This window comes from Dendrobium catenatum, unplaced genomic scaffold (genome assembly GCF_001605985.2).
Source record: "Dendrobium catenatum unplaced genomic scaffold, ASM160598v2 fragScaff_scaffold_1083, whole genome shotgun sequence".
Lineage (NCBI taxonomy): Eukaryota > Viridiplantae > Streptophyta > Magnoliopsida > Asparagales > Orchidaceae > Dendrobium > Dendrobium catenatum.
In genome coordinates this window covers 94852-117026 of record NW_021319545.1, presented here as the reverse complement: position 1 = coordinate 117026, position 22175 = coordinate 94852, and positions in this window count along the sequence as shown.

Genomic DNA, 22175 nt, shown 5'->3' with positions numbered 1-22175 from the left:
AAATATTAATCCTCATAAATATATAAAGTTCATATTTCATGTTAAGATCCAAAATTCATCAGATAAGGCTTGATTGATGTTGGTGGGTTAAGTCAATGAGATAAAGGTTTACTTCCTTCCTAATTCCTTGCCTAGTTCTAACACCTTCAGAAGGGTCTCCTAAGATCAATTCTTTAGGATGACTCAAAGAATATATCCAATCTTTAGGCAAAGTGTGTCTAGGTTCTACCCCCTTTCCTCTAGATTTTTGTTTTCTACTCCTTGGGTGATCTCACCTACTCCTTCAATATTTTGAGGCTCTACCCTTCTCTCCAAATTTTTAACTCCTTGGGTAATCTCTCCAACTTTATCTTCATCCTCAACTTGAGACTTCATCAGATTAGATTCTTTAAACACTACATGAGTAGTTATCTCTACCATCAATGTCCTCTAATTAAATACCATAAAGGATTTGCCCACACTTGAATATCCGAAGAACACCCCTTCATCAAAATTTGGGTCAAATTTTCCTAAGGGTGACTTCTCATTATTAAGAATGAAAACCTTTCAGCCAAAGGCATGGAGGTGGGAAAGATTGGATGTCCTATTCTTAATGATCTCATAGGGTGTCTTATCTAATTTGGCTCTAACATTCACCTTATTCAACACAAAGCACTTAATTGTGATCAAGAGAATCCTTAGATATCTACTTGGCACCCTAAACTTAGATATTTGGTATCCTAGGCATAACACATCCTTTGAAATGTTAGGGTTTTCAGATTTTGATTTTATAGGATGTAGGATAGATAAAAAAAGCACCTTTGGCACCTAGGAATTCATAGGATAATCTTTAGTTTCTTGATCCAGTTGGAAGAAATATTTAGTAACCCTCTCCATGACCGTGAAAGAATATATAATAGTAGGGTGTTACGTTGCACATGTACTATGGTTGAAACTACAACTTCTAGATCTTGGATTACCTGTAGGAACCATCCTAATCATGTGTGACAACATGAGTGCCATCTGCATATCTGAAAACTCAATTCAACACTCTCGAACAAAACACATAGATATTAGAATCACTTCATAAGAGATCCAGTAGCTAAAGGAGACATATAATTACAATATATAGCTACAAGAGCCAACTGGCGGACATATTCAAAAAACCACTAGCGTACGACACCTTTAGCACTTTGAGAACAAGACTTGGTGTCATAGACATTCATGCGTAATCCAAAAAAAAATGTATTGGTCTAAGGTGTTTCCAGATCAACACACACTCACCCCACTGAACTCCCAACTTGAACATTTTTTTGTCACCATCGTACTGTACAACTTATGTTCATACAGTATGATTTATCAAAATTGCACAGATCACAGTCCTCTTTTAAAACAACAACCCATATTCAATTTCTTGTTTGTATATCATACTGTATGATTCATATCGTACTGTACGATACACATGGCTGAGAATTCAAATCATTTGGAATAATATAATTGCTCTTCATACTGTATGATATCCCTTCTTCGTACTATACGATCTACATGTACAAATAGATTGGGACAAATTAAAGTCAGTCGGTATGATATAATTGTGATTCATACTGTACGAACAACCATTTATACTATACAAAGTGTTTCATCAATGGTCATACTGATGACCCTAGGGACGAACAAAATTCCTTCAGATCATACAGTACAATTTGACCACCTTTGCCCAATCATTCGTCCAGACAACATAATTGCATATCATACTATACAATCCTCAATTGTATTGTACGATCTTCAAAAATTTCTATAAAATGACGGGGGCCTAAGATCACTTCACTGATTTCTTACCCACTTCACTCACTCTACACTTATTTTTACTCGATGGAAAGCTCAAGCAAGTGTGGCCGACTTGTCCTAGGAAGCTCTTTTTCCTCTCATCATTACGATGACTGCTTTTTGTTTGCCAAAGATGAAGAAGCATTCCATAAGTTTAAGGCAAGCAAGATTATCACATCTTGAATGATAAATCAAGCCTCCTAAAACTTTGACGTGATAAGCTTATTTGTGTCCACTACTTTCTAATTCCTACTCACCTTGGCTTTCCCTTACAACTCTGAGTTATTCTTTGAGTTTCTGGCAAATCTAATTATGAATGTAAAAAAATTGACCCTTACCTCCTTTGTATGTCATCAAATGGTAGAAATTACAAAGGCCAATCTTGCAAATTACATCAGGCTTTCTACTGAAGGTTCTAGTGCCCACTCATTCCTTATAAATGAATTTGACTAGAGTATATTCAATCTAGTCCTTAGAAATGTTGCTTTTCACCAACACCAACCACTTGTACAATCTCTAAACCAAAATACCTATATCATTCAACATGTTCTTTGCACATCAATTATACCCAAAGCTGTCAATATGATTCACATTACCCCAGTCTAATCCTTTATAACCTACCTCATCATGTCAAACACTAAATTTGATGAAGCTAATCTAATTCTTGACTATATCCAAAATATGACCCAAGTTCACCTTCCTACCACCCATAGAAAAATTAACTTAGCCCTTGGCCACCTCAAGGTTACATTTTTCGGCATAAATTCCAATTAAAATATCCTGGTGAACTTGATAGTTTACCTATTTTCTATACGGATGCTTCCATCCATATTTTGTTTCATTATGGGGCAAGTGCATGATGAGCCAAATTTTGATGAAGAAGGAGAGGACCTATATCGGCTTATCATCATGATGATCTAATACGAGAACCATCTCCACCAAGATGACATGCACAATAATGAGGACCTATATCGGCTTATCATCATGATGATCTACTCGAACGATTTGACGAGCTCCAAACCCAACTTGACGCTCACATCGAAGAACAACACCAACAACATGAAGAGGAAATGAGATAGTTTTGGGAAAGATTTTCCTCGATTGATCAGCAGTTTGCGTCCATCCATCGCTACTTTTAACCACCTCCAACACCACCTCATTAGGATCCCACTTTTTGACTTGTCAATATCTTATGTTTTTTTCTATATTATGTTTGTTACTCCTCTTTTTGGTGATGTAAAAAGGGGGAGAAGTTTAATGTGTATTTTAGTTAGTATACTTTATTTAGATGTCCTTTTTTTCATGTTTTTTTTAATTCCAATGAAATCCATGTTTGTTCATGTTTCTCTATTCATTCTTTTATGTTTATTTAAAAAAAAACAAACAAAAAATCACACAAAAATTATTCTAATTTGCTTATCGACAACATTACTTGACATCATAAAAAAGGAGGAGATTATTGCAGTCCATGGCACCTAGCTTGAGATTTTGATTATAAAAAAATAATGTTGATTTAAATTATCTCGTTATTCATTGAATATTTTGATATTGCTCTTATCTGTGAGTACTAACATTTTAGGGAGATCAAATATTGCTCAAGGCAACAGAAGACACAAGACTTAGTAGAATAGGATGTGAAGTCTGTAACTCTGTATTTTCCTTTTATCTTTTTGTTTTTCATTTTCTTGAGTCTGGCCACAAAGTGTATGTAAACTGAGTAACCATGCACACATGTAGGGGGAGAGTTTATTTTTAGGTGAAAAATATTTTTTAACTCTCTATAGATCGTACTGTATGATTTTAAATCATATTATACAAACTACTATGGTTCAACGGCTACCTGTGAACTAATTGTACTGTACGATTATGATCGTACTGTATGATATATTAATAATTTGAAACCCTTACTGCCCATTTAATTTAAGTAGATTTTTAAATCCTGAGTTTTGAACTGATTGTACTATATGATCAAAACATATAGTGAATATTTCAATACTTACTTAAATTAACTCTCATAATTAGTCAATTAAATTAAGGATTAATTACTCATTGATAATCATACTATATGACATGATTCATACTGTATGATTAACTGTTGCTATTTTTGATCATCCCAAACATCATACCGGACGATCCCTTGATTTTTGAACTTATCATATTTGGATGATGTAAACATCATACTGGATGACCTGAAGCTTTTAATAAACCATACTGTATGAAGTTGATCATACTAGATGATGAACAGAGATGAGTTTTGGTTATCCCAACATTCATCCTGCACAAATAGAAGTAAAATAACATATCATATTAGATGATGTTGTATCATAATGTACGATGTTGTTTAGAAAAATTTCCTTTTTGTACTCCTTCATACCAGGATGAAGGCTATTTTGAACTGATCATACTATACAATTTTGGATCATATTGTATGAATAAAAATGACTAAATTAAAAATTTAGTGTTTCTTATAGCCTGATTTATAAATGAAACTTCTGCCTTTTGAAACAAGATATGAGAGAGCAACATGACAAGAAGGGGACTTCTTGAGAGAGAGAGAGAGATACTTGAGAAGATTTTAGGTTTGTAGGAGGAAAGAGAAGGTGTGTTTGTGAGGGAGAAGAAGTGTGAGGGAGATCACATAGTTACTCTAAGCCTACTGCACTCTTGCTCCTCCTATGGCTCGAGAAGATCTTATGGAAAGCTTTCTAATGGGGAGATTCTTCAAGGTCTGTGTCCTCTAAGGTACTTTGCCTTCTTCAGGAGGGAGAAAAATGAGAAGGTATGCTACCTTCATCGGGAGGATGACATATCATTTTGTACTATGCCATACTTGGGAAGGTGAAAGTGAGGGTTTGTAAAGGCTTCTCCACCTTGTTGTGGGAGCAAAAGGAGAATTACTTTTGATTAGTGAAATTCCCATAGTAGAGGACTCCGGGGAGTGGACATAAGTCAAGTGAAAGAATCACTATAAATCTTATGGTGTGATGTTTATGTTTATTGCACTTTACTTTTATTTTGCATCTTATATTTACTATAACTACTTGGTGAATATTATGCTCTAAATCTTTGTTTAGTTATTTAAAGTTTCACTACCTATTATTATAATCATGTTATAATTAGTTGCTTCTGCATCAAGTTAAGTTTTCATTTAAAATTTAAAACATAAAAAATTAGAACTCCTGCTTAGGGTTGTTATTTTATTAAAAAAATTCCCATTCACCTAACCTCTTGGCGCACCATATACTTTTATAACGTCTTGGCCACATGGATCATCCAAGACAAATAGTTAGATCATCTAGGATGATCACCAATAATTAAGCAAAATTTTAGAAGATCATCTAGATAAAGAGGATCATCCAGACCGATCACAAAAATTGAAGCACAATATGATTAAATTGTTCAGGACGATAATGGATCGATAAGGATGATCTTAAACAAAAGTCACGTCAACCATTAGATGGAAAATGAAGGGTGGTGTGAAGATACCATCCAGAATGATAAGAATTTCATCCAGGATGAGGTGACAAAAAATTGAAGCTTTTGTGGATTGATAGAGATGATTTGAGAATGCCCAAAAACAAGAAAAAATAGTGAAAAAAACATAAAAAATTAAAAAAGGTGATAAAAATTATTAAAACAATGAAAAACAAAGTTTCTTTTAACAAAGCATGAATATGATAAATTTTATATATGATTGAATTAAAAATTTATAAGAATTAATGAGTTAGCATCATCAAAAATCCAAAAAATTGTAGAATAATTGATCCTCTTAGCCCTAGCTCATACTTCTTAGAGGGAAAATAATCTTTTAAAAAGATCTAACTCAAAATAATTAATTAGATAAGAAAAAGATATTCATTCATAACTTGGTTCCAAAAAAATATCCTATTGAATAATCTACCAAAATAATTAGTCATAATTATGAAATTCAAAATCAAGCCTTTGAAACTATCAAGTAAAATATGAATTCTTCTAAGATTTTAAATATTTGAAGGAGAAGTAGGCTTCCTTTCTTGTAGGCTCATTTTGTGCCTCTTGTTAATTGATTGACACATTTTATGCATCTTTTGATTTTTGATACACTTTGTGTATCTTTCATATTTTTTTGGCGATCATTGTGTATCATTTCAATTTTTCTTCTTTTTGGGCTCATTTTATGCCCTTTTCATTTTTGTAAGTTAGATCCCTTTTGAATCATTTAAATAATTTCAGTTGTAAGAATATCTTCCAGATATTAGAGAAGAAAAACTCACTCCCTATATAGGGATGAGTAAACTATAAAGCAGAATCAAATTCATATGATAAATACAATGATAAGATTACAAAAGCTTGAAAGTTATTTAATGACTTTGAACATTATTTATATAAGATATATTATTGTATTAAGATAGAAAAGATCTTAGTCATAAAATACAGATGTTAATTTGAGATAAAGTTTAGTTTAGAAAAGAAAATTACACCGCTAAAAGAAGTTAGAGGAAGAAAAACAATCAACGGTGTTTCTCCCTTTAACTGATTTAGGGATGTCAAACATTTACTATAAATTTTTTTAAAAAAAATGAGATATAAAATATCATTTCAATAGTGACCAAAAGAAAAAAAGAAAAAAAAAGAAGAAAATCAAAACAAGAGAAATGAAAATAAGAAAAGAACAATAAAAATCAACAATTAAAACTAAAGTTAAAAGAAAGAAAAGAAAACAACAAATAACATATTGAAAAATAAAATTTAAAATTTAGTATGCATCAATTTCATGAATTTATATCAATCACACCCAATTTGATCTTTAAGATGTTGAATGTGTCGAGGGCTAGTGGTTTAGTAAAGATGTCAGCTAGTCGATTCTCAGTTATCACATAGTGTAACGTAATGTCTCCTTTTATAATATTGTCCCTAATAAAATGATGCCTTATATCAATGTGTTTGGTCCTTTAATATTGGATATGATTCTTAGAGATGCATATGACACTAGTGTTGTCATAAATGATTGTAATTAAGCCTACATGTAATCCTAAATCAAGAAATTATTAAAAAAAATAATAAAATAAAAAAAAAGATAATTTTTTTTTAAAAAAAATAAAATAAATAAAATAAAAAAATATAAATAAAAAAATAAAAAAATAAAAAAAAATTTAAAAAAAATAAAAAATAATATAGAATTTATTGCTGCAAAGGATTTAGGCCACATAACTTTGTAAGGCAATGTACTAAGCTTGATCCAATTGTCTTATGCTAAACCCCAAAATGTAGGACAACTCTCCCATCATACTCATCTTAAACTTCTTACTCATTATTTTAGAAAACTTATCATATAGCTTTTTATCAAAAGTTTCAAAAATTATATCATCAACATAGATCTAAATAATGAGTAACTTATTTCCTATTTTCCTCAGAAAAAGGGTGGTGTCCACACTCCCCTTAACAAACTCCTTCTCTAGTAAGAATGTGCTAAGTCTCTCATACAAAGCTCTTGGTACCTATTTTAATCCATATAAGACCATTTTTAAATGGTAAACATGATTGGGAAATTATAAACTCTCAAAACCTGGGGGTTTCTCAACAAACACATCCACTTTTATTACCCCATTTAAAAAAGAACTCGTAATGTCCATTTGGAAAAGCTTAAATTTTTTATAACATGCAAAGGCTAGTAGCACCCTAATGGCTTCCAATCTAGCTATAGGGGCAAAGGTCTCTTCAAAATAAATCCCTTCTATGTGGTTGTACCCCTTAGCCACTAATCTCGCCTTATTCCTAACCACCATATAAGACTCATTCATTTTATTCTTAAAGACCCATTTGATGCCCACTACACTTTGATTCATAGGTCTTTCTACTAACTCCCAAACATTATTCCTCATAAATAGGTTAAGTTCTTCTTATATGCTAAGATCTAAAATTCATCACATAAGGCTTGATTGATGTTGGTGGGTTAAGTCATTGAGATAAAGGCTTACTTCCTTCCTAATTCCATGCCTAGTTCTAATACACTTAGAATGGTCTCCTGAGATCAGTTCTTTAGGATGACTCGAAGAATATCTCCAATCTCTCGGCAAAGTGTGTCTAGGTTCTACCCTTTCCTCTAGATTTGCATTTTTTACTTCTTGGGTGATCTCACCTACTCCTTCAATGTTTTGAGGCACTACCCTTCTCTCCAAATTTTTGACTCCTTGGGTAATCTCTCCAACTTCATCTTTATCCTCAACTCTAGACTTCTTAAGATTAGATTTCTCAAACACTACATGAGTAGTTACCTCTACCACCAATGTCCTCTAAATAAATACCATAAAGGATTTCCCCACACTTGAATATCCTAAGAACACTTCTTCATCAAAATTTGGGTCAAATTTTCCTAAGGGTGATTTCCCATTGTTGAGAATGAAAACCTTTCAGCCAAAGACATGGAGGTGGGAAAGGTTGGGCGTGTTAAGAGAGTTGCTATTTGTATGTTTTACATTATTATAACTTGTATTGTTTTGATGATTCCAAATATTATTGTTTCATGTGTAGTTATCTCCTAATACTTTTTGGAAGATTCATTTTTGCTCTTGTGTGTACTAACAATTCAGGAAAATTGAACTCCAAACTACTAAAGACTTCAAATCAAATTCAGCATGAGATATCTTGTATTTTGAAGCTTGTTATTTTGTATGAATTAAGTTTTAGAGGGAGTGATTGTAATTGAGTGAATAAACACACACACACATACTTAAGGAGATCTTACAAAATTTGTACTGATCATACGGGACGAACCTAGTTTGTACAGGACGATCAGGTCAGTTATCTTCTTGTAAGAGAAATGGAATGAACATGAACTGAAGAAAAATTTTTATAAGTCCTGATCGTCCAGGATGAAGTATATTCGTCCTATGAAGAATTGTCCTCTGGAGAAATATCGTTCAGGAAGAAGTGTATTCATGCCAGGACGAGTTACTCTTTGGACAAATTTCGTCCAAGACGAACTTAATGCATCCCAGGACGAAGGGAACCGACTATGTCAGTTTCTGGCAACGTTCTGTAACTTTTGGAACCAACCTTTTATATAACTTTTCATCCCAGAACGAACATATTTCATCCCAAGACGAACATATTTCATCCCAGGATGAATTTAGTTCGTTCTGATTCACAAATGGTTTGTACGGGACAATTTTTGCACAATTCATACGGGACTAACTCAGGTTTGTACGGGACTATCCACTGCATAGAAAAACATAAAATTAGCAGTTTTTTGGATGGTTTTTCTTGTCCTTTCTATATAAGGAGTCCTAAAAACTATTACAAATTAGAGAAAAGGTTACTTTAGTTGTTTTCTCTTGAGAGGGATCATTGAGTGTGAGTGTTTGGGAGAGATTGTTTGAGTGAAGAGTGAGAGATCAAGTGAGGGGTTTCTGAGGGATTCACAAGGTTACTTATAGCTAAGATCTCTTTGTTTCTGCCCATCTCCTTTGAATGCTCTCAAGTGAAGTTCAACAACATCCGTCCAGTTCTCTGCCGATACTTGGAGAGTCTAAAAAGGCGACAAATTGTATCTTTGGAAGTCATTAAGTCTTCGTTCTTTTGGAGAAAACTAGAAGAGGGAACTTGAAAGGGAGAGAGGAAAGGGTGGAGTTTGAGAGGGAGAAGATCCTTGGAGGGGATTTCAAGGGAGTGTGGAGGGGATATTCACACGGTTGCTCCGGTGAACTTGAACCTTAGTACCATTAGATTCAAGGGTCATCTTGAGGGATGTTTTGGGAATAAGAAGATCTCTTTAGTGTCAAAGGACCAGGCTCCTCCGCCGCATCGGGAAAGGTGAAAGTGATTTTGTACAAGCTTCTTCACCTTGCTGTGGGGGCAAAAGGAGAGTCACTTTGTGTTATTAATGCAATACTCGGAGGGTGCCTCCGGGGAGTGGACGTAAGTCAAGGTTTGATCGAACCACTATACATCTGGTGTGTTCTTTCTTATTTTTCTTCCGCATTTAATTTAATTGCAAGTTGTTTACTCTGGCTGAAAATTTTATTTTTAAACATTAAATTTAACTTGCATTAATAATTAAAAAAGTTTTTTAAAAAACCAAGAGTAGAAGTATAATTTTTAAATTACCAATTCACCCCCCTCTTGGTTAGCCTTGGGACATTAACTTAGGTCTAACAACCTAATTAATAGTGAACGAGTTTCAACAAGTAGTATCAGAGCTTTGTTTCAAAATCATAAGTTTAGACTATTTTTTGAAAAATGAGTATGGCTAATTTTAGAAACAGTAAAACATTAGAAGGATACTCGATTGTTAGACCACCTTTATTTGAAAATATTTCTTTTGATATTTGAAAAATTCGAATGTCTACTTTCTTGCAAATAATAGATTATCGAATGTGGAATATGATTCAAAGTAGTTATTTTGAACAATCACGTATTATAGATGGAATCAAAACTGAGACACCTTTTTCTGAATGGAGTTGAGTAGAACAAATTTATGCTGAATTAAATGCTAAATGTATGAATTATTTGTTCTATGTTTTAAAATCTGAAGATTATATGAGAATCTCTACATGTACTACCGGCAAGGAAATTTGGGATAGTTTATGCATTACATATGAAGGTACTAGTGAAGTCAAGCAATCTAAGTTGAATTTTTTGATGCATGACTATGAACTCTTTAGCATGAAATCTTATGAGACGATCTTAGATATGTATACTAAGTTTATTCAAATTGTAACATCATTTCATGCTTTGAAAAATTCAATAAAATTCTATGTTGTTTACTTGACAAGTTTGATACCAAAGTTGTTGCTATTTGCGAATCAAAAAATTTGAATGAATATTATATTGATAATTTGATTGGCTCACTCATTGCCTATGAGTAATGTTTGGGTCAAAGACTTTTGAATGCAGGTGAAACAATAATGCTAAAAGCTGAAGACATGGAGAAAAGTGGCTTAGTTGGTGTGGAAATCGATGACTTAACAAGCAAATTGAAAAGTCCACTAAAGCATAAGCATAAGAATCAACAAAAGTGGAATAAAGGTAAAAATGGTAAGAATGTTCAGATTTCTTCAAATATTATTTTCTTTGCATATAGGAAATCTGGACATTTGAAAGTCTGTTGCAGATTCCACGAATTAGGTTTTAATGATTAGCAAACACTCTTGCTTCTTTTCGACTGCCTTTACTACTGACATTTTCAAGATTCAAAGATCGAACAGAAATCAGAATCAGCTCAAGTTTGGGTAGATTAGGGTTGTGTCAGTCTGTAATTTTCTTTCCTCTTTCTTGAGTCAATTGTAATTATTTGAAGGGACTGATGTTAAGTAACCATACACACACACACACTTGAGAGATTTAGAACTTGTGTTTTTACTCACATCGGCCTGGACGATATTTATATCATCCTGGATGATCAAGTTCAAAATAGAAGATCTAATCAGGATTTTAGTTAAGACAGCCATAATTAATTGTTCGGCCTGGAAGATACCTGTATCGGCCAGGACGATATGCTCAATACAGAAAGAAATTGCCACCATGATCAATTTAGGTATTCTGTATTTTTGGAAAATGGCTAGGATGATTCTTTGATCGGGCTAGACAATATTGTATAATTATTCCTAAATCGATCAGGTAATCATGAGAGTAATTAAGGATGATTGATACGATCACATCATCCTAGACGATCCAATCAAAAACCCTTGGTTGCTCCTGACCGATTTGGATTGGACAGCTCAAATTTAGGGTGATGCTCTACATGATTTTCCTCTAATTTGAACTAATTGGCCAGGAAGATCATGAGATCGTCTGGGACGATCAAGCAAATTTTCAATCATCCAGATTGCATTCAAAGCGATTCTCTGGTCGATCTTATTAGATTTATACTGATCGGCCAGGACAATTTCCATATTGTTCTGGACAATAAAGTTAGTAACTTGCAATTAAAGAGCTCCTTTGAAGCTCTTCTATTTAATATCTCTTGTTCAATATTTTTGAACATCCTTGGCTAATATCTTGACCTGAGAAAACCTAAAGGAGAGAGAGAGGGAGAGAGACAGAGAGAGGATATTGTGAGGGGGAGCTTGTGAGGGGGTTCACAAGGGTTGCTCCAAGTATTGTTCCACTTCTTCTTCCCTAGAGTCTCTTGTCCTTGGAAGGGTTGGCAGAGGTAAGTTTCAACAAGTGATCGTGGTTCTCTGCCAGCTTCAGGAGGAAGCAAAAGGAGTTAGGTTCTCTGCCTTCCCGGGTGTGGCAAAGAGGAGGTGTTTTTGTAAGAGCTTCTCCGCCTAGCTGTGGGGGCTAAAGGAGAGTCACGTTGGTAGTGCAATACTCAAAGGGCACATTCGGGGAGTGGATGTAGGTCAAGTTGACCGAACCACTATAAATCCTTGTGTTCTTCTTACTTCTTCCGCACTTGAATTTTTCCGCACTTATTTTTCTCGAGGTGATTTTGGTTTATGATATTTATTCTCTTGGTTTTAAAGAATTTTTTAAAATACCAATTCACTCCCCCTCTTAGTTAGCCTCGGGACTAGTTCAAAGAGCCTAATATCCCTAATGAACTTTTAAGTGGTATCAGAGCGGGATTCATAAAAACAAAGTTTGAAAACTTTTTAAATTTTAATTCATGGCTAACTTTATAAATCGTAATACAACTGAAGGACATTCTATTACACGACCTCCCTTGTTTGACAACCGTCCTTTTGATTTTTGGAAAACTCGCATGTCTAAATTTTTGCAATCAACTTACTATCGCATGTGGATGCTTATTAAAGAAGGATATTCTCCACCTACTCAAGAAATTAACGAAATTAAAACTAAAGTTTCTTTTTCTGAATGGACTACCAATAAAAGAGATTTAGCTCAATTGAATGCAAAGTGTTCGAACTATTTTTTCTATGCTTTAAATTCTGAAGATTACATGCGTGTTTCTACTTGCTCTGCTGGAAAAGAGATTTGGGATCAGTTGTGCGTTACTTATGAAGGAACTAATGAAGTGAAACAATCTCGTTTGAATATTCTCTTGCATGACTATGAACTTTTTCGTATGAAACCTTTTGAATCAATTTCTGAAATATATGCATGGTTTACTCAAATTATAACTTCTTTGCATGCTCTAGGAAGAGAAATTTCAAACTATGAAAAAGTAAATAAAATCTTATGACGCTTGCCTTCCTTGTTTGATGCTAAAATTACTATTATAACTGAATCTAAGGATTTAAACACCTATTCGATTGATAACTTACTTTGCTCACTCATTGCTTACGAGCAAGGGGTGAATCAAAGAAATCTTGATGCAGGTGAGAAAAAGAAAAATAAAACAGTGGCACTGAAAGCACACAAATCTGACTCTGATTCTTGTCGGTCTGAGAGCGATGACATTGCCTTTATCACAAGACAATTCAAAAGCTTTCTAAGGAAGAAGCAAAATTATCATCAAAATTAGAGAAAAGGTAAGGATAATAAATATTCTAAGGGATCGTCTGATGTGATTTGTTATGAATGTAGGAAGCCTGGACACGTGAGAGCTGATTGCACAAAACTTAAGACGCACACAAGCAAGAAAAAGAGTGAGGAGAAATCCAAGTTCAGAGAAGACAAAAATAGACTTCAAAAGGCATTTTGGGCGGATTCTGCATCAGATTCATCGGAGAAGGATCCAGAAGATGAGATAACAAACTTGTACTTAATGGCAAACGATAATCTTGATCAAGAAGAGGTTTGTGAACTTTCCTATAATCAACTTCTTGAAGTTTCAGAAAAAATTGATGGATCATATAGGAAACTTAAGAAAACACTTGCTAGCTTGAATTTGGTATTTTTGAATTTACAAAAAAAGCATGAAGTTATTCTCAAAGATCATTTTACGATTGATTCAAATCACATGAATCTACTTGAAGAATTTGATGAGTTAAACAAAAAGAATTGTGAATTAATTGAAGAACATGAGTCACTAAAAGCAACACACACATCACTTGAATCTAAGTGTAAGAATTCTAAAGAGATGGAGAAAAATTTGAGGATTGATAATGATGCCTTAAAAAGTACTAACTTGAGAATTCAAAATGAATTCGATACATTTAAGAAAACTAGGATGACATCAACACTTGATCAAAAGCCAAAACCTAGGAAGAGGCATTATAACTCAAGCCATTTAAGGAATCCTTTTCCAGTTGTTAGATGTTTTTCATGTGGCATGCTAGGACACATCTTACACACTTGCACTATTCACCATAGTACACATTGGGTGTGGAGACCAAAGGTGCATGATACCACACTTGCATTGCATCCTAATTTTCATAAGAAGGGACCCAAACCTGTTTGGGTTCCTATATCTGACATTTGATAATTTTGTAGTTGGGCTCTCACAAAAGGCCTCGTGAGAGTATGTGGTACCTGGATAGCGGATGCTCTCGACATATGACTGGTGATGCCAATCAATTTGTTACGCTGGTGTCCAGGACTGGAGGCAAGGTTACTCTTGGAGACAACACCACCAGGAAGGTGGTAGGCTCAGGAATAATTGGTAATTCCAAGAACCTTATGATTGAAAATGTTTTGCTTGTAGATGGATTAAGGCACAACCTGCTCAGCATCAGTCTACTCTGTGACAAAGGTTTCATCGTGAAATTCTTTACAAATTCATGCATTGTAAGTTTAAATAATAATATTATTTTGCAGGAAAAATGATTAATAATGTGTACATGCTTGATTTAAATAACATTGAATACACTGCTTCATTTTGCTTAAAAATAGTTATTGATTATTCATGGTTATGGCACCAGAGATTATGCCATGCAAGTATGAAAACCCTTAGGAAAGTGTACCAAAAAGACCTAGTTAGAGGTGTCTCCAAACTCAAGATTTCAAAAGACCACCTTTGTGATGCCTGCCAACTAGGAAAGCAAGTCCACTCCATTTTTCACCCCACTAAGGACATTAGCACCTCTAGACCTTTAGAAGTCCTTCACATGGATTTATTTGGACCCATTAGCACTGCCAGCTTGGGAGGGAAAGTCTATGGTTTGGTGATTGTAGATGACTACTCGAGATTCACATGGACTAGATTTCTTTCACATAAATATGAGTCTTTTGAGGAGTTTAGAACATTATCTACTTGGATTCAGAAAAAACTAGGTTGTGAGATCTTGACCATCCATAGTGACCATAGGGGAGAGTTTGAGAATGAAAGATTTGGAGATTTTTGTGAGGACAAGGGGATTAGCCACTACTTCTCAGCTCCTAGGATCCCTCAGCAGAACGGGATAGCTGAAAGGAAGAATCAGACCTTGGTGGAAGCCGCTAGAGCCATGCTTGCTGAGTATTCACTTCCAAAATACTTTTGGGCTGAAGCGGTTAACACAACTTGTTATGTGTTGAATAGGGTGAATGTTAGAGCCAAACTAGATAAGACACCCTATGAGATCCTTAAGGGTAGGACACCCAATCTTTCCCACCTTCATGTCTTTGGTTGTAAGGTTTTCATTCACAATAATGGGAAGTCTCACTTGGGCAAATTTGATCCTAAATCTGATGAAGGAGTGTTCTTGGGATATTCCAGTATTGGGAAGTCTTTTAGGGTGTTTAACAAGAGAACTTTGATGGTGGAAGAGACTACACATAGTATTTGATGAGTCTGATCCTAAAAGTTTGGAGTTGAGGATGATGATGATATTGGAGAGATTACCACTGGAGTAAAAAATTTGGAGAAGGGAGTAGGTCACCAAAACATTGAAGGAGTAGGAGATGTCACCAAAGGAGTAGAAAATATAGATCTGGAGGAAAGGATTGGACCGTCTCACACCTTGCCTAGAGATTGGAGATACTCTACAAGTCATCCCAAGGATATGATATTAGGAGACCTTTCTGATAGAGTTAGGACTAGACATGGACTTAGGAAGAAGGTGAACCACTCTGCCTTTATCTCAATGACTGAACCCACCAACATAAACCAAGCCCTTACTAATGAATTTTGAATTTTAGCTATACAAGAGGAGTTGAATTAATTTGTTAGGAATAATATTTGGGAGTTTGTAGAAAGACCTAAGGGACAAAGTGTAGTTGGAGTCTTTAAGAACAAGGTGAATGATTCTGGAGTAGTGGTTAGGAATAAAGCAAGATTAGTGGCTAAGGGGTATAACCAAATAAAAGGGATAGACTTTTCTGTAGCTAGATTGGAAGCCATTAGAGTGATATTAGCCTTTGCCTGTTATAAAGGATTTAAGCTTTTTCAAATAGATGTTAAGAGTGCCTTTTTAAATGGGGAAATAAAAGAGTATGTGTTTGTGGAATAACCCCCGTGTTTTGAGAGCTCCCAATATCCAAATAAAAATTTTAAATTAAAAAAGGCTTTGTATGGGTTAAAGCAGGCACCAAGAGCTTGGTATGAGAGGCTTAGCATATTTTTACTAGAAAGTGAGTTTGTTAAGGAGAGCGTAGAAACCACCCTTTTTCTTAGGAAAGTTGGAGAAGATTTGCTCATTGTTCATATTTATGTGGATGATATACTTTTTGGATCTTCTAATAAAAAACTTTGTCATGAGTTCTCTAAAATAATGAGTAGAGAGTTTGAGATGAGTTTGATGGGAGAGTTGTCTTACTTTTTAGGGTTTTGCATGAAATAATTGGATTTTTAGAACCTTTCTAAATCAAACAAAATACATTAAGGACATTTTGAAGAAGTATGAGATGGATAAAGCTAAGCCAATTAATACTCCCATGACTTCTAGTGTTGTTGGATAAGGACCCAAGTGGTAAGTCTGTTGATCAGAAGAAGTACAGAGGCATGATTGAATCCTTACTTTACCTGATTGCTAGCCGACCTGATATTATGTTTAGTGTTTGCCTTTTTTCTAGGTTTCAAGATGAACCCAAGGAATCCCACCTGACTGCTGTTAAGAGAATTTTTAGATACCTTTTGGGGACCCAAAGCTTAGGGATTTGGTATCCGAGGCACAGTACTTCCTTTGAGATTATTGGATTTTCTGACTTTGATTTTGCAGGATGCAAGGTGGATAGAAAAAGCACTTCAGGAACATCAATTCATAGGACAATCTTTAGTTTCATGGTCTAGTAGAAAGCAAAACTCTGTTGCACTTTCCACTATTGAAGCTGAATACATTGCTTTGGCGAGTTGTGTGGCCCAAGTCCTTTTGTTGAAACAACAGGTATTGGATTTAAGATTACCTGTAGGCATCATCTCAATCTTTTGTGACAACACTAGTGCCATATGTATTTCTAAGAATCCTATCCAACATTTAAGGACTAAGCACATTGACATTAGGCATCACTTTATTAGAGATCATGTGACTAAGGGAGACATTGATTTGCACCATGTGACAACTGAAAATCAACTGGCTGACATCTTTACTAAACCACTAGCCTTCGACACTTTCAGCTCTATAAGGACTAGATTGGGTGTGATTGACATAAATGCATAAACTTGATCTTTTACTTTCTTCCTTTTGCTTTTGTTCTTTTTATTTTTGATTTACTTTTCCTTTTTACTCTTTGTTGTTCTTTTCTTCTTTTTATTTTACTTTCAATTTTTTGTTTGATTTATTTTACTTTCAAGTTCTTTTAATTTGGTTTTCAAAATCATCGCTGAAATGATATCATATGCCTTGTCCTTAGTTTTGAAAATTTGTAGTCAATGTTTTACATCTCTTAATCTATTAGTTTGTAAAAATATACAGTTAATTGTGTCTCTTTCCCTAATCTATTTTAGTGGCACAGTTTTCTTTTCTAATCAAAAATCTAATTCAAATTAATAATTGTGTGTGAAATTAAGATCTTTTCTAACCTTGCCAAAGAAAATCTATCTTGTATTTATAATGATGAAAGTCTTTTTGGCACATCAAGATTGCTCGTTACTCTTATCATTAGTTATTGATTCTGTTTTGTGAATTGTTGTTCCCTATGTTAGAGAGAGAGATCCTATTCTCTAATATCTAGAAGATATACTCCCAACTAAGATTAATTTTAAGAGTTTTTGAAAGAGAATGAATCTTACAAAAATAAAAATTATATTGACTAATGATGCCAAAAAAGATGCGAAATGATGCCAAAATTGAAAAAAAAAATACAAACAAAGTATATCAAAAGTCAAAAGATGCGCAAAGCGCCATTCAATGAACAAGAGGCAAAAAACGAGCCCACCAAAAGCAAGCTCTCCTCTCCTTTCAAATCTTTTAAAACTTATAAGATTTCATATATCAAAGGCTTGATTTCGATTGCTTTGCGATTGTGACAAATTCACTTTGGTTCATTATTCAATAAGAGATTCTTTCTGGAAACAAGTAATGAATGGATCCTTTTTTTCTATCCAATTGAATTCTTTGAGTTAGGTCATTGATTTCTAAAGACAATTCTACCCTAAAAGAAAGTCCGAGCTAAGGGTAATCTTGATAGGATATTATACCATTTTATGAATTTTTTGATGTTGATTTATTAGCTCACAAACTTTTTACAAATCAATCACATGGAGTACTACATCATGTTCATGCCTTGGTAAAAAAAAAAAATCTTTTGATTTGTTTCTTAGTTTCCTCCTCCTTTTTGATATGTCAAAAGGGGAGAGGGGTTCTTTTGTATGCTTGCACTTTCAATTCCATATTTTACACTACTATTTTTGGATTAATTGTAAAAGTGTTTGCCATCATAAAAAAGGGGGAGATTGTTGCAGATTCCATGAATTATGTTTTAATGATTAGCAAATACTCTTGCTTCTTTTCGACTACCTTTACTACTGAAATTTTCAGAATTCAAAGATAAAACGAAAATCGGAATCAGCTCAAGACTGGGTAGATTAGGGTTGAGTCAGTATGTATATTTCTTTTCTCTTTCTTGAGTCAATTGTAATTGTTTAAAGTGACTGATGTTAAGTAACCCTACACACGCACACTTGAGAGATTTAGAACTTGTGTTTTTACTCACATCAGCCCGGACGATATTTATATCATCCTGGACGATCGAGTTTAAAACAGAAGATCTAATCAGGATTTTAGTTAAGGAAGCCGTAATTAACTGATCATCCTGGACGATACCTGTATCGACTAGTACGATATGCTCAACACAGAAGGAAATTGCCAACATGATCAATTTAGGTATTCTGTATTTTTGGAAATTGGCTAGAACGATTCTTTGATCGGCCTGAACGAAATTGTATAATTATGCCTAAATCGATCCGGCAATCATGGGACTAATTAAGGATGATTGATACGATCACATCGTCCTGGATGATTGCATGTTCAGCCTGGATGATCCATTCAAAAACCCTTGGTTACTCTTGCCGATTTGGATCAGACAGTTCAAATTCAGGGTGATGCTCTAGACGATTTTCCTCTGATTTGAATTGATCGTCCGGGTTGATCAAGCAAATTTTCAATCATCCAGATTGCATTCAGGGTGATGCTCTGGCCTATCTTATGAGATTTGTTCTGACCAGCCAGGATGATTTCCATATCATCCTGGATGATAAAGTCGGCAACTTGTAATTAATAAGCTCCTTTGGAGCTCTTCTTTTAAGAGCTCTTGTTAGACATTTTTGAACATACTTGGTTGCTATATTGACCTGAGAAAACCTAAAGGAGAGAGAGAGAGGATCTTGTGAGGGGGATCTTGTGAAGGGGTTCACAAGGGTTGCTCCAAGCATTGTTCCACTTCTTCTTCCATAGACTCTCTTGTCCTTGGAAGGATTGGGAATGGTAAGTATCAGTAAGTGATCGTGGTTATCTGCCTGCTTCAGGAGGAAGCAAAAGGAGTTGGGTTTTCTACCTTGCCGGGTGTGGCAAAAAGGAGATGTTTTTGTAAGGGCTTCTTTGCCTAGCTGTGGGTGCTAAAGGAGAGTCATGTTGGTAGTGCAATACTCGGAGGGCACCTCCAAGGAGTGGACGTATGTCAAGTTGATCGAACCATTATAAACCATTGTGTTCTTTTTACTGCTTCCGCACTTTAATTTTTCTGCACTTATTTTTATCGTGGTGATTTTGGTTTGTGATATTTGTTCTCTTGGTTTTAAAGAATTTTTTAAAATACCAATTCACCCTCCTCTTTTGGTTAGCCTCGGGACTAGTTCATAGGGCCTAACATCCCTAACGAATTTTCAAAGTCAGTGCCCGAATTTGAGAACTCTTCCTGCTAAAGAGAAAGGTAAACCTAAGCAAATTATAAAAAAGGAATAATAATTAAAAGCAAAAATTCTCCTGGGCAGATCTAGCTTCTGAATCATCAGACAAGGAGCAAAATGATGTTTAAACCCTTTATTTATGTGCTTTTGCGTGCATGTTTTTTATTTATTGCATTTTTATTTTTGTTTATTTTGTGTGTTTTTCTGTTTTTATTTTTTTTGTGTTTTGTATGATTTTGAAATGTTTTCACATATGATTCCACGTTTTAGATCGATCGTGCAAATTTTTCTAAGTATTCTATTCATACTGGACAAAAATATTTTTGTACTATATGAATTCTGTAGCAAATTGATAGTTGGTTTTAACTGATTGTGTATTGTTTAATTTTTCCAATACATATCATTCTGTACGATCTTCTGATCGTCCTCGATGATTTCTTTTACTTCTTCTATTCGTATATAAATGGCTATACGGGTAGATTCAGTTTTTATAATTGATCGTACGTACAAAACCCAAAGTTTGTATGTACGAACTTTGTGTCATTCAATGTTTAGAATGAATCTTTTTGTGAGACATTTGGAATGTGATATGAAGATTTTTATAGTTTGTGTACTTATGTTTTGTTTAGTGTTTTTCTATACTTTTAATTGCTTTAGATTTTTTGAATAATTAAGTGTTTTTGTTCTGTGTTTGAAATGTTCGTTAGCCTATATGAAAATCCCTTAAATTTTTGATCTTACAAGTGCTATACTTTGAACTGCAACATAAAATTAAATTTATTAGAAAATCTAAATTTTCTAAATTTAAGTTTTGCTTATAACTTGATATCATTAAGATTGTCAATTTCATGTATTTTATTTAGACTACATTATTGTTAAAATTATTATTTCAATTGTGATGTTTTCTTATTTTGTATTTCACTTATCAATTAATATTTATGCACTTAGAAAGATTTGAAATTTTAGATTATTGATTTTGGAAAGAATACAATTACTCTTGAAATTATACAAATGTATAAAAATCAAAAGAAATGTACAAAGATTCGCAATGTGAAAAAGAGGCACAAAATAAGCCCAAAAAGTAAAAAGATGCATAAAAATGTGGCATAAATTTGAAAAAAAATGCACAAATCGCCACATGTGGTAGTTATTTCTTTCCTTAATTTTTTATTCTCTTAATTTAAATTGATCTTATGTACATTTATATTACAGATTGAAATTTGAAATATAAAATTTTTATATCATCATTATTACAATGATTTTTTCTACCTTAAATGTCTAAATAGACTCATGTTTTGATAAATTCTTTTTAGTTTCTATGTTATATCTCTTCATAAATTCTATGAATTTTGTGATTTGCCTAATATTTTAATTTTATTTGCATACTTTATGTCAATCACTTTAAAGGTTAAATTTTCAAATGATTTTCATATGTCTACTTACATTTATAGTCTTTTTCTTCTTCATTTTTTGATATTGTCAAAAAGGGGGAGAAATTGTTTGTTGTGTCTTTTGTATTTTTTTTATTTTTATTTTTTTTTATCGTATGTTTTCGTATGTGTGTTTGATTATCTTTGTTTTGTCATTTGTGTTGCTTTGTGTTGTTTAATTTTTTTTTAAAGAATTTTTTTTTCAATTCAATTACCTTCCTATTTTCATGTGTTCATCAATTCAGGGGGAGTTTAGGAGATTCTTAGAATTTGAAATCCTACAGATAATAATTATTTTGCCATCATCAAAAAGGGGGAGATTGTTAAGAGAGTTGCTGATTGCATGTTTACATTATTGCAACATGTATAACTTTGATGATTCCAAATATTATTATTTTATGTGTAGTTATCTCCTATAACTTTTTGGAAGATTTGTTTTTGCTCGTGTGTGTACTACCATTTCAGGAAAATCGAACTCCAAACTACTGAAGACTTCAAATCAAATTCAGCATGAGATATCTTGTATTTTTGAAGCTTGTAATTTTGTATGAATTAAGTTTGAGAGGGAGTGATTGTAATTGAGTGAATAAACACACACACACATACTTAAGGAGATCTTATAAAATTTGTACTGTTCATACGGGATGAACCTAATTCTAAGTCTTGATCGTCCAAGACGAAGTATATTGGTCCTATGATGAATTTCCCTCTGGAGAAATCTCGTTCAGGACGAGTTGCTCTCTAGAAAGTTTTTGTCCAGGACGAATTTAATTCGTCCCAGGATGAAGAGAACCGACTATGGCAGTTTCTGGCAAAGTTCTGTAGTTTTTGGAACCGACCTTTGATAT